Genomic DNA, 13789 nt, shown 5'->3' on the forward strand with positions numbered 1-13789 from the left:
GTGCAGTGTATTAGTGATGAAGATGAGGAACAGTATTGCAGTGTGTTAGCGATGAAGATGATGATGAGGAGTGCAGTGTATTAGTGATGAAGATGAGTAGTAGGAGAGCAGTGCGTTAGTGATGAAGATGAGGAACAGGAGTGCAGTGTGTTAGTGATGAAGATGAGTAGCAGGAGTGCAGTGTGTTAGTGATGAAGATGAGTAGCAGGAGTGCAGTGTGTTAGGGATAAAGACAAGATGAAGGAGAGCAATGTGCTAGTGATGAAGATGAGGAGGAGAAGTGCAGTGTGTTAGTGATGAAGATGAGTAGCAGGAGTGCAGTGTGTTAGTGATGAAGATGATGAGGAGGAGTGCAGTGTGTTAGTGATGAAGATGATGAGGAGGAGTGCAGTGTGTTAGTGATGAAGATGAGGAGCAGGAGTGCAGTGTGTTAGTGATGAAGATGAGGAACAGGAGTGCAGTGTGTTAGTGATGAAGATGAGTAGCAGGAGTGCAGTGTGTTAGTGATGAAGATGAGTAGCAGGAGTGCAGTGTGTTGGGGATAAAGACGAGGTGAAGGAGAGCAATGTGCTAGTGATGAAGATGATGAGGAGAAGTGCAGTGTGTTAGTGATGAAGATGAGTAGCAGGAGTGCAGTGTGTTAGTGATAAGGATGAGTAGCAGGAGTGCAGTGTGTTAGTGATGAAGATGATGAGGAGGAGTGCAGTGTGTTAGTGATGAAGATGAGTAGCAGGAGTGCAGTGTGTTAGTGATGAAGATGTGTAGCAGGATTGCAGTGTATTAGTGATAAGGATAAGGAGCAGAGTGCAGTGTGTTAGTGATGAAGATGATGAGGAGGAGTGCAGTGTATTAGTGATGAAGATGAGTAGTAGGAGAGCAGTGCGTTAGTGATGAAGATGAGGAACAGGAGTGCAGTGTGTTAGTGATGAAGATGAGGAACAGGAGTGCAGTGTGTTAGTGATGAAGATGAGTAGCAGGAGTGCAGTGTGTTAGAGATGAAGATGAGTAGCAGGAGTGCAGTGTGTTAGTGATGAAGATGAGTAGCAGGAGTGCAGTGCGTTAGTAATGAAGATGAGTAGCAGGAGTGCAGTGTGTTAGTGATGAAGATGAGGAACAGGAGTGCAGTGTGTTAGTGTTGAAGATGATGAGAAGTGCAGTGTGTTAGTGATGAAGATGAGGAGCAGGAGTGCAGTGTGTTTAGTGATGAAGATGATGAGGAGGAGTGCAGTGCGTTAGTGATGAAGATGAGTAGCAGGAGTGCAGAGTGTTAGTGATGAAAATGAGGAATAGCATTGCAGTGTGTAGGTGATGAAGATGAGGAGTGCAGTGTGTAAGTGATGAAGACGAGGAGGAGGAGTGCAGTGTGTTAGTGATGAAGATGAGGAGTCCAGTGTGTTAGTGATGAAAATGAGAAGCAGGAGTGCAGTGTGTTAGGGATGAAAATGAGTAGCAGGAGTGCAGTGTGTTAGGGATAAAGACGAGGGGAAGGAGAGCAGTGTGCTAGTGATGAAGATGATGAGGAGAAGTGCAGTGTGTTAGTGATGAAGATGATGAGGAGAAGTGCAGTGTGTTAGTGATGAAGATGATGAGGAGAAGTGCAGTGTGTTAGTGATGAAGATGAGGAGCAGGAGTGCAGTGTGCTAGTAATGAAGATGAGGAGCAGGAGTGCAGTGTGCTAGTAATGAAGATGAGGAGTGCAGTGTGTTAGTGATGAAGATGAGGGGGAGGAGAGCATGGGTGTTGTGTATATGTGTGTGTGTGTGTGTGTGTGTGTGTGTGTGTGTGTTGCTGCTGTCTAATGAAAAGATTTCTCTATTGTTTGAGGGGAAACCCAGGCTATTTAGGAAGGTTTGGAGTTTACTGAAATTACCAGCTTCTAAATGTGTGTGTGGGACAAAACCTCTTTCTCCCCTTGCTTGTGTGTAAGGGTACTTTCACTTTAGTACAGTTTGTGTTCATCCCAATTCTGTCTTGGGAGGTTGCATCCAACTACAGTTCAGTTGCTTCTAAATGCAATATCACTTTCCATTTCTGCTCAAGCTGACCCACTCTCTACCACAGCTTCAGGCAGCCCGGTACTTTCAAGCACAGCTTCAGGCCGTCTGGTACTTTCTACCACAGCTACAAAACAAACCTCAACAACCTCAGAGATCTAGGTTCATTATTTGATTCTAATTTCACTCTCCAGCTGAGGCACACTCATGACACAGGTAAATTCCACTGGATCGTTTCTGTGCTCAGCTGTCTGTCATCCACAGGCCTACAGAGAAAGGGCTTGAGTGCCATGTAATAGTTTCCAGATGGTTCTGAGACAGCCTGGTAATGATTGGCAAATCAATGAGCTGATCAAAAGTGAAAGTGGCGGCACCTTCAAAAAAAGGTTTAAGCCCTTATCTTGTAAAGATAAAGAGGCCCTTAGCGCTGCAGATTAGATTCGCCTATATGGATTCGTGGCTACAATATTTAGGAAGTGTGTCTGAATGACATTAAGCTCATGATGTTTCAGTATGGTCAGTGAGAGTGGGATATTACAAGGTAAGTGAAACTATGAGCTGAACCAAAGTGAACACAAACAGAACGGGTCACCAGGCAACAAAGTCAGATATTTTGCAAATGATTAATGACGCCATCATCATTTCCTTCTTAGCAACTTCAAAACAGACACTAGCTGCCACAAAGTTCAGGAAACTAGTAAGTCGGAAAAGACTGCACCCAAAATATTGAACGTGGCTAAAACAATAGGCTGAAACACAAGTTTAGTATCAGTTCTTGATAAGATTATGACAGAGGTGGGAAGTTACTCAGTTACATATTAGTCCAATTTTGATGGATTGGTATTTTGCTTGGTACAGGCAAGTCATTTTACTACTATTTTTTATACTACTACTTCACAAACTTTACTACTAATGTTTTACTCATTTTTGATCATTCACATGTAGTTTTGCCTGTGACAAAATCTGCACGGATTTGCCTAGTTTAGTGTATGCAACCATCAATAACAATACATGTTGGAGGCACTGTTGGACTAGTCGATTTACCTATTTGATATAAAGATTCCAAAGAATGCATTTACTGATTGTAAGTAAGTAAGTATGCTTAGATGCCATTTACAACCCTGTTATATTGCCTCTTCATGCTAATTTCCACATTTATCATCTAGTTTACAGGACTGACGGTGGCTCACAATATTATAGCATGGCATAGTTTTAACACTGTAACAGAAATACATGTCATTATTCCTGAGTTTTACCAGATAGCATTGTTACCGTCTCGTGTCCTGTCAGTGCAATGTGCTGAGGTTGTAGGTGGGTTAGCTTTTAGCCTTGCTCCCACTTGCTTCCAAAGGTTTGATTTTCAAGGGAGCGGACAATGAAGAGACAGGATGGTTATCGAGTGTTAGCTTTTAGTGTCAGCTTTAACTAGAGCTGTTGTTAGTGGGCTGGGTGGATGTAAAATGTTGCCATTAATAAAATATGTCAGAACCAATGACTGTAGAAACCCTGGACAGCACAACATCTCTCAAAAGTAGAGCAACTACAAGTCTAAGGTCTCTGCTAACTGGTTGCAGTATGACGTGTTGCTCTGCCCATCCCCATTCATTTCAATGACAAAACAGCCCATTGGTCTGAGAGACGCTTGGTCTTTGCTTGGTCTACTAAATGAATAGGTGAGTCTGGCTCTGTCTCTGGGCTGTACTACGCAGACAGTTTAGTAAACAGTTTCGGCTTCATTTTAATAGAACGGAAGGGAATGGATCCATGGTATTCATGTTTCTGCAGTCATTGATCAAGGTTTACGGTAAGACAGTTCCATGTACCGAAATCTCAGCAGAACCAATCAGAACCTCCATTTCCAATGCAGTAAAACCTCATATTGAATTCTACATCGGTTACAGTTTGTGTTCCACTCTGTGTGTAAATCACTTAATGCATGTCACAGTGTTCTAAGGATAATAAGTTATGCAGAGATGTTAGCTAGTACAATTAGAGCACTGTGTGAGTTTGCAGGATCAAAACACATGCTGAACACTGACACTGTTCATAAATAGGTGTATTGGGCAATGTCACCTTATTATAGCTCTGACAGAGGCTGTGCGGTGAGCTGGAAGTTAGTGTTAGTCAATCAGTCAGTGGCATCAGTCATTAACTGTAGCATCCACTTGGGCACTTTAGCCAAATTTTGCTAATAATGTAATTCATGTTATAAAAGAATTTCTCACCACCGGTATCAGGTTATTCAATAAAAATCTGTCCGCCCTCCTTGACACTGGGCTGCATGTGAGGTGGCCACTTACCTAACGATATAGAAAATAGGCTAATGCTAATGGAGAAAATTAAGTTGTTTATAGGATTCAGCTCTTTTTTTCAGGGAAATCAATCCTACAGAAGTAGCTAAGTTGTACTCAGTACTTGAGTAGTTGATTGGCTACTTTGGTCTTTTTACTGAATCTCTGGAAAAGTACATTTACTTGAGTGATTATTTCACTTGAGTATTGGTTTATGATACTATGTTCTTATGCTGACCCTAATTCAACTCTCTCACACTTACTTGTGAATGAGATTGGAGTACAGTAGCCTATATATATGGCTCCCAGCATGCCCTGCTTTGGGAACAGTAGTGAATGAATGTGAGGGGCAGCTGTCAGCAGAGCACATAAAAGGGCCATGGAACATGAAGGGCATGGAGTTGGATAAACAGTAGACAGCTGGGCTGAGACAATGGCACCTCAGTTAATCATTAATACTGTTAATGAACAGAGCACAAGAGCTCTCAGTACTTTCCATGAGCCTCAGCTCCCAGCCGGCCACCGACTGACCCTTTGTTGGCCTTTGCTGATGGTCAATAAGGGTGTGTGTGTGTGTGTGGGGGGGGGGCTATGGACAGAGAAATGGCAGTAGATAAGCATCATTCCATACATCCATTCTTTAGCTCCCAGTCTGCCTAAATCTCAGCATGTGTTCAATCTGTGCAAGAACAACAACACTGACGACAAAGCATTAATGTGTTGAAAAACTGACAGTGGAAAATCCATCTGTCTGCTCCATCATGATGGACAGTGTGAGCTAAGACATCTGTTGGGTTCTTGCATCATGGCATCCTGACTGATTCCTAACACTATAGCAAATGGCTAATAAATGGCCATTAATGGGAGTGATAACAGATGTGTGGGTCTCATTGGGAGCCAGTGAAAGTGTGTTTTGTGTGACGTGTAAATGCGCAGTGTGTTCGGGCGTCCCTCTGCAGAGGTGGCAGGTGTTCCTCCTTTCTCCACAGAGCAGGTTTTTATGTCCCTGCTCATGTTAGTTACTTGGTTTCCATGGAAATGCCCAACAGAAAGAGTCTTGTCTTAAGGGGCCTGTTCTGGGGACGGTTTTACTAGCTGACTGACCTGCACTTTAGCAAAGACAGAAAGGGGGGAAAAAAGAAAACAGAAAAAAAGCCAAGCCAGAACCGAAACAACATAGCATTGTCTCCAGTTTGATGCACAGACTCAATGGAGATGTTCAGGACAGATGTTTCAAATGAACTAGCTCTGTGCCCTTCACACAGGGCCAGCCTTCGGACTCAATGCTCTATTTCACCCTGACATTCACTTTCAACTCGCTTCCAGTATCATTGGAACATTTTTATGCATTTCTCCAAACTGACCCTATGTTCAGGAGTTGTTGGAAGCTTATTCAGTCATCATTGACATTTTAACACATGTAATGGTGTAGTTAATTTGAGGGATTGTCTCAATTTCACCTGTAGATTATTAAACTGTAGATTTCTTAACATTATATTAACTGGTAGTAAAAACAGGGTACTATGCATTGCAAGAGGGGCGAAAAACATAGCGAAAATGAACTGATGTAATAAAAAAGTAGTGAGCTCGCTAAAAGCAATGGAGCTAAAATACTTCACTGGTGTTTTGACACAACAAAAAAAATAAAAAGGACCGTGAGAGAGTCTGTCACTTCTGTACTTCTGTGGTACACAAGACTTTAACTGTAAACTTTTAGGGACTTCTAGTCTTTAGTTTCATCTTCAGTGCATGACATGCTAGAATGTCAGAATTCACTCTGCTGTTATTTTCAACAGTTACATAATTAGTAGATACATTAGCCAATTTCAGCGGCTGCCATGTATTCCCAACACATTACCCTTTTTTTAAGTTTTTCAAGGTACCTTAGGATCATGTTGTGTTATCATTTGGATCATGAGGAACACAGATTTATGGATCTCAAAAAATCCAGAACTTTCCAAGCAGTTATGTAAGCTTCACAATGTGCTAACTTCTTGATGTCTTGATTGGTCTGGACATTTTCTTTTCTTTACAACTGAAAGCATTTTTGGTCATACACTTCCTTGCCTTATTAGATAAGCTTCTCAAATATTTTCCACTGTATAGATTTTGGCATGATAATGTGTGATTAATCTTGTCAGCATCATTTTTTCTGATTTGTCAGCCTGATAAACAAAGCACCGCAATGTACGGTCTACTGATACTTCCCTGAAATGTCACTAAAGTCAGGGAACTATTACTCTCCTGCTTCAACCATTGATCCTAGCAATCTGACAATACCCAGTCTGTAAGTATAAGTAATATGGTGTCCCCTAGATTCTGTTCTAGGGCCAAAGCTATTTTCTTTTGCTGAGTTATTCATAAATGTGGCATTTACTTACTACCCTTGCAATGCTGATGACACATGACTGATGACAACTGTATGTTATCAATCATAGCAGATAATGGACACTTGTTTACTGATAATACTGGGGACAAACAAAAGATTGCAGTTTGAGCTGTTGAGTAAAATGTTCATATTTAATTAAGTCAAAGAAAAAATGCATTTGTTTCAGATACTTAATACTAGGTTTTCACATCAACATTAATGAATTAATAAGGACAAAAATGACATAGGTTGAGTTCTAGCTCTCATTCAGTTCACATTACCACAACACACTTCTTAGATCTACAAAATGATACTAAATTAAAAATAAACTACAGTCATACTGCACTAACTGGATGTACCAGAAGGTATCTAAATGAGCTCCAGCTAGTCCAGTTAGAGAGCAAATTCATACTGCAAGCAAAGTATTTGACTAGTCTTTTGTTATATAAGCAGTTTAAACGCTAAAAATGTATGATGCATGCAATGTTTGATATCTTCAATTGAGCCACGTTACAGAGGTACATGGATGTGGTGTTAGGATTCTTTTCTGGGGACTCAGATCAAAGACAGGTTTCTTATGTATGCTTCTTAACCATGATTAAGCTACTTTAATGACACTAATGATACTTTGACTTAGGCAAAAATGAATATAGATAGATAGATAGATCACTTTATTTATCCCACAGGGAAAGTCAGTTTTTACAGCAGCAAAATCAAACAAGAGAGCAGCATGATAGAGGCATAAAAGCGTAAAAAGTGATTGTAGTGCAGTAATAATTACATTAATATAATGTAATATACAGAATGAATTATGTGTAATGTAACAGTGCAGTAACTACATTAATATAATGTAGTGACGTAAGGCATCCTGGGGTATCATTACAGTATAGAGTTTTAAAGTGGCAGTGCAGATGACAGAGCTGTGTGGCAGTACATACTGATGAACAGAATAGTGTCCGATTGAGAAACAGCGGGACTGTTCTATTAGTACACTCAGTGCACAATAATGTCCCGGCACAGTGACGAGGCGTTGTACAGCGAGATCGCTGTTGGGAGAAACGTTCTCCTTCAGTATCCATATGTTAGGTGTGACAGATGTGTGAATTGCTACCCTTATCTCTTACAAGCTAAAAAAACACAAATATGCTTCAAAAGTTGCATCAGGTTTGCATCAGGATTCATAAGTCTGTAATTTTCTATAATATAGAAAGGGTTAAGGTACCCTAACCCACCCTATCACGATAGAACGACTGTATTTGATACAGGCTTTGATACAGGATGCAAGCAGAAGTAGAGCTGGATTTAAAACAAAGCTGAAATCTGAACTTAAAATTTTAAAAGGCAACAAAGATCAAAGCAGACATGGGATGCAAGACCAGGCAAAGCAACATTGAAACAAAGAGACTACTTATATACACTTAAGGTAAAGGTGCACGTATTTGTCACTGTACAGCGAAATATGTCCTCTGCATTTAACCCATCTGTGGTAGTGAACACACACACACTAGTGCACTAGGGGCAGTGAGTACACACATCCAGCACCCGGGGAGCAGAGAGGGTAAGGGCCTTGCTCAAGGGCCCAACAGTGGCAGCTTGCCAAACCTGGGAATCGAACCCACAACCGATATCGATAGCCCGGCGCTCTAACCGCTGAGCCACCACTGCATCACTTATATATGATAGGGCATGACTACAGGTGGACTGCACATAGGTGGGAACACTAATGACAAGGTGGGGCTAGGGTGAAGACAAGGGAACTAAGCCATATAGGAGAATGTAAACAAAGGAACACAAACAAAGACGAGGTAGGGCTAGACGTTACAGAAGACCCTCGTCTAACAGAACCTGCAAAGGGAGCTGACCCAGGAACTGGGTGATAGTCACAGGACAAGAGATGGGAGAAAAGACTAGACCAAAGACAAAAGACTAGACAGAGGAGAAGACACTGGACTGAACAGGACACATGGGATTGGATAGGAAACAAGACAGGTTACTGGAACTGACAGACAACATTATGGACACTGAATGTGAGACTGGACATAAGGGTGGACATGGGACTGGAAAAAGGGCAGGGAAGGAGGCCAGTTCAGAGATAGTACAGGAGGTCAGTTCAGAAGCAGACCAGCCTGAAGCAGTGCCCTCAGAGGCAAGCCACCTGCAAAGGCATCTCCACGGTTTCTTTGACTGCAGTGGTCCACAGGGGATTGGACTGCCATGTGAATGTCCTGTCATTAGGATGGCAGGGAGGTAAAGCAAAGCAGCGAGAGTATGCCGCCATCGACCCTTCATGTTTGAGAGCTAGGGTCCAGCTATCTGGCTTCAGCCTGCACACTAGGTCTGGGGTAGTCTATTGAGTGTTTAGGATCATTATCCTGCTGCAGAAGCCACAAGCTTCGAGTCATATGCAGTCAAACATAGATTTATACTATATGTCCGAATGTTTGTGGACACCCCTTCTAACAAATGCACTCAGCTACTTTAAGTTGCACTCACCGCTGACACAGATGTGCAAATGCACACACACAGCTCATCTAATCCATGTAGAGCAGTACTGCCAATAGAATAGGAATCTCTGGAGCAGATAAACATGAACCTACTGGCACCATGCCTAATGCCTGGTGTGAGCTATATGGGTAAAGAGCCCTCCAGAATTGAGCTGTTGAACAGTGGAACCATGTTCTCTGGAATGATGGTGCTCCATCCAATACAGGATCTTTATATCCTGACCTGACTAACACTCTTGTCACTGAATACAATCAAATCCCCACATCAATGCTCCAAGCCTTTCATGGATAGTAGAGACAGTCCAGCAAAAGCAGGATAAACTCTTTTTTAATAACCTTCAGTTCAGAAGAAACAATGAATGGTAAGGTGTCCCAATACTTTTGTCCATATAGTGTGGCTTTGTAATTTCATGACAATTGAGAGTTATTAAGAAGGTTATCATATAGTTAGCATCCAAAATACCCTGTACAACAATGTCAAAGATAAATGGACATCAACACAAACATACTGCAACTCAAAAAATCTGAGAAGTGATTCTGTGCTTCTTAATTGGAAGCAATGAAGCAGAACGAGCGTAAATGTGGAACGTAACACGAGACCATTAGCATCCCTTACACACCTGTTGCCTTGCTGTGGGAGTGAATGTGATTTAAGAAAGGTGATCTGAGAGGCGGCCAGGCTGAAGACTAGCTCTGCCTGAATGTGTCTGGAGCTGAAAGTGAATATGGGCAGTATGTCACCTGTTTTGAACTGGCACAGGACTGGAGAAAGGCTCTTTTACATGGACAGACAGCGGTCCATCTGTGACTGAAGCTTCTCAAGTTACCACAGTGTTTGTGATTTAAAAGGCTCAGATAATCTAGCAGGGGGCCTATTCAGCCAGGCAGAAACATCTGTAGCTCCACATTGTTGCATTTATGCAGTTAGCTCTTTACTTATATACTGTACACACACTGCTGTTTGGAATTGCTTGTCATATTAAGTTGATATTAATAGTTTGTGTTGAAGAATAACACATATAATGTACATGTAAATATTAGAAACTACACATAAAGTTATTTTAGATGTCTTAGTCAATGTTGTCATCAACGAAAATAGGAACTGATATGTAAAATATATAATTTTTTGTAATTATCTAGACGGTCCATTCATAATAATTTAGGGTTTTTTTTGGGTTATTATCCATAAATTGAAAGAAAAAAATATTTGTCTAATATTAACAAAATGAATTATCATTTAGTACTGAAATATCCACACTACACACTTTATTTCACTGAGAAATATGTATTGATGAGAAAATATGTATTGATGTTTTTCAACATAATTAGTAAGTAAATTGTAGTAAATTAGTAAATTGACTTATTATATTATATTAACTATATTATTGATGTTTATCTACAGCTCTGTTCTCCATACTGCACCCATCAAACAAAAAGAAAATCATGGTCCGGATTAACAAAAGCTTTCCTAAGAAAATAATGATTATTCATCTTAACATTCAACACAAAGATATTAATAAAAATCTTCTTAAATTATTTTTTTATAAATTTCTCAAATATTCTTAATTATTTAATGTAAGATTTTCTTAAGACACTCTTTGTTGTTTTCTTATTTAGGTCATTTATAACATAGTCTTTTATGCTACATTTTACAGCTTATTGACAATAACATTCCAAAATTCAATCAAACCCAAAGTTAGAAAAAAACAATTAAACTTAGTGTTCATTTACATTTTCAGTAAAAAAAATCTAGAATAATGGATTACATCTTAATTTATGGATTAAAATGTCCCTCATGTAGACAATTACAGCACTTTAGAAACAATGTCCACTTTTAATTCTGTGAAATTAGACATTAATTCTATGATTTAGTGATTTAAACTTATCATTTTAGAAGCTGACCTATTGAACACACCTATTGAAGACAAGCGTGAGGTTATTGTATGGTTAAGAAAATATTTAAGAACCAACTTTTTTGAAGAATGCCAATTGTTCTTAGAATTGTTTCTAAGTGAAAGGTTTGAAAAAGAGTTAAAGAAAAAAGCACTTTTTAGTGCTTAGTTTTGGGAATTCAGCACCTGGTTCTTAGTTTCCTTCTAATTATTTGAAACTGAAAATCTACTGGAAACCATAAATCAGAACCACTGAATGCATTTATCTGCAACCAAATTTTGTTGAGGACATTAATTATTATTAGGTAGTATAATAACGTAGTTGCTTCACACTGTAGCTGTAATGATTTAAATGGGGGGGGGGGGCAATAGTAAAACAAATAAGGAATAAAAGTATAAGTGATAGGGGGTGTGGTTTATCCTATAGACACCCCCACATTGATTATTTCAAAAGTCAGTTATACATTCTAGGGGTTGCAGTATCCCAGGATTTACAGCACTGGCATGGTAGTGAAGTTCAATTTGTGCTATAGCTACAAGAGCTGCTACTGTAAATTATAAAACATATTAAAATAAACATAAGTAAAAATCAAACTTTAATCTTGGAATTGAAATCTTCAATGAATCTGAGTGTGTGTGTGTGTGTGTGTGTGTGTGTGTGTGTGTGTCGTCACATCTGTCATTTACACCTCAGTAGTGATTCAAAGTAAAGGAACATTGTGTAAGAATGCTAGATTTACATTCCTGGCAAAGCCAAGTGCTAATGGACTGTGAATGTCTACAGCTTCTATGGCTTTTTTAATGGTATCTCAACAACCACAGTCAAATGTGAACCAGGACAATACTGCTTTATCACACCAGCATTCAGCCAACCGAATCTGGCACATTCAGCAGACTGTTTAGTCTTCACCTTATCAATAACTGCCAAAGTATCTTGCTAAGTTCTTGGTGAACAGGCCAATCAGCCCTGTAGTGTTTTGTTAGCCATGACAAAAGGGAAGAACATTTGCATATTTGCATATCCAGCAGCTTCCAAAGAAAAATATTTTTAATGAAGCCTGTCTGTTTAACTTCCAAGCTCACTATATGGTTCATTTATTTGCATGGACTGTTGAAGTGTTTGTTGAGACACAATTTAGTGCCCCAGCACGTAATTTACCCACAAAATCCCCTTTTGTTGTTACACAGATATAAACAGAAAAGCGAGGCGATATTACGTACTGTGTTACGGGAATGTTTGTTTACTAATCATATGTACTCATCTCGTTCATATGTATCTTTATGACACATATATGATATCTCACTTCATTTCTGGTCACCAAATCTGAAATGAGTTTTCATGTCTTAGAATGACTGGTCACCAGATCTAAAAGCTCTAAGTATTTGGACATTGGCACAATGGGTTTGAAATGATCAATCAAGCAATGTGTGGCTTTTAACAAAAATATTGCCATAACTGTTTAAGACTAAAAAAAAAATAGTTATACACAGTCCCTCAATTTTCACAGGCTCAAAAGTAATTGGACAACTCACTGATAAGCCGTTTCAAGGCCAGGTGCAGCATTAAATAACAACTGAAGTAGGTAAAAGGTCTGATGGTGCTTCCAAGTGTTGGATTTGCCTTTGGTAGCCGTTCATTGGAACTCCCAGTAGGCATTCCAAAGAGGTGTGGATGCAAGTGAAGGGCGGCGTCATTAGGCTGTAAAAAATAAATAGAGACAGCAGAAACATTCAACAGTTTGGTACATATCTAAAATCTGAAGCAATGCACTGGCTAGCTCTGCTCAACACACAAAAAACTGAATTGATTATGAAGAAGGAAAGATCACACACATCATCTGTCAAACATGTTGGAGGCACTGTTGTGGCATGGGCATGTATGTGGCTGCCAACAGAACTGGGTTACTGTTTTTTTGACAGCTAAAACAAGTAGTGGTTTAATTCTGAAGTATATAGTGCTCTACTTTTGCCACAAATTTCACCAAATGCTACAAAACTGGTGCCTCACAGTACAGCTAGACAACCTAAAACATACTCCAAAATCAACCCATGCTTTTCACTTACTGAAGATGAAATACACCAAAACAGCAGCAATAAAGGCCTCTAAAGAGAATAAATGCAACATTTGGTGACGTCTGTGGGTTCTAGACCTCAGGCAGTAAGTGACTGCAAATCAATTGCATTAAAAACAACCATAATATTTATAGTTATGATAGTTGGTCGAATTACTTTTGAGTCTGTAAAAAATGGAGTGTAGAAATGGCTCTAATTTCTAAATGGTTAATTCAGTATTTAATATTCAGCTTTATTTAAATTGTACTGTGAACTGAAAGGTGGCCTACAGAGGCAACATTACAAAAATCGTGTCACTGTCCAAACACTGTATGTACGCATACCACACACAACCAGTTTAATTGCTTTCCTTTTCCATATGAAATCAGGAATATGCATGCTAATGTATTCAGGCTAGGCGATGGCTCTCAGAGTCCATTTAAAATGAACAAAGATGACACATAAATGTAAAGCAATGCATTTACAGTTATTGGATGAGAAGCCATTGTCTGAAAAGTGTGCTTTGTGATGCAAATGCTGAAGTTTGAGTTGCCCAAAGGGGGGTAGGGATGGGCTAACCATATGGCCACACTAGCCCATCTTCTATCCTCCCCTTCACTCTCATTGAAATGAATACCCCTCAGTTTCTCAGGGTATTTAAGACCTAAGTGGGTTCATTCACACACAC

Source organism: Salminus brasiliensis, chromosome 3 (assembly GCF_030463535.1).
Source record: "Salminus brasiliensis chromosome 3, fSalBra1.hap2, whole genome shotgun sequence".
NCBI lineage: Eukaryota > Metazoa > Chordata > Actinopteri > Characiformes > Bryconidae > Salminus > Salminus brasiliensis.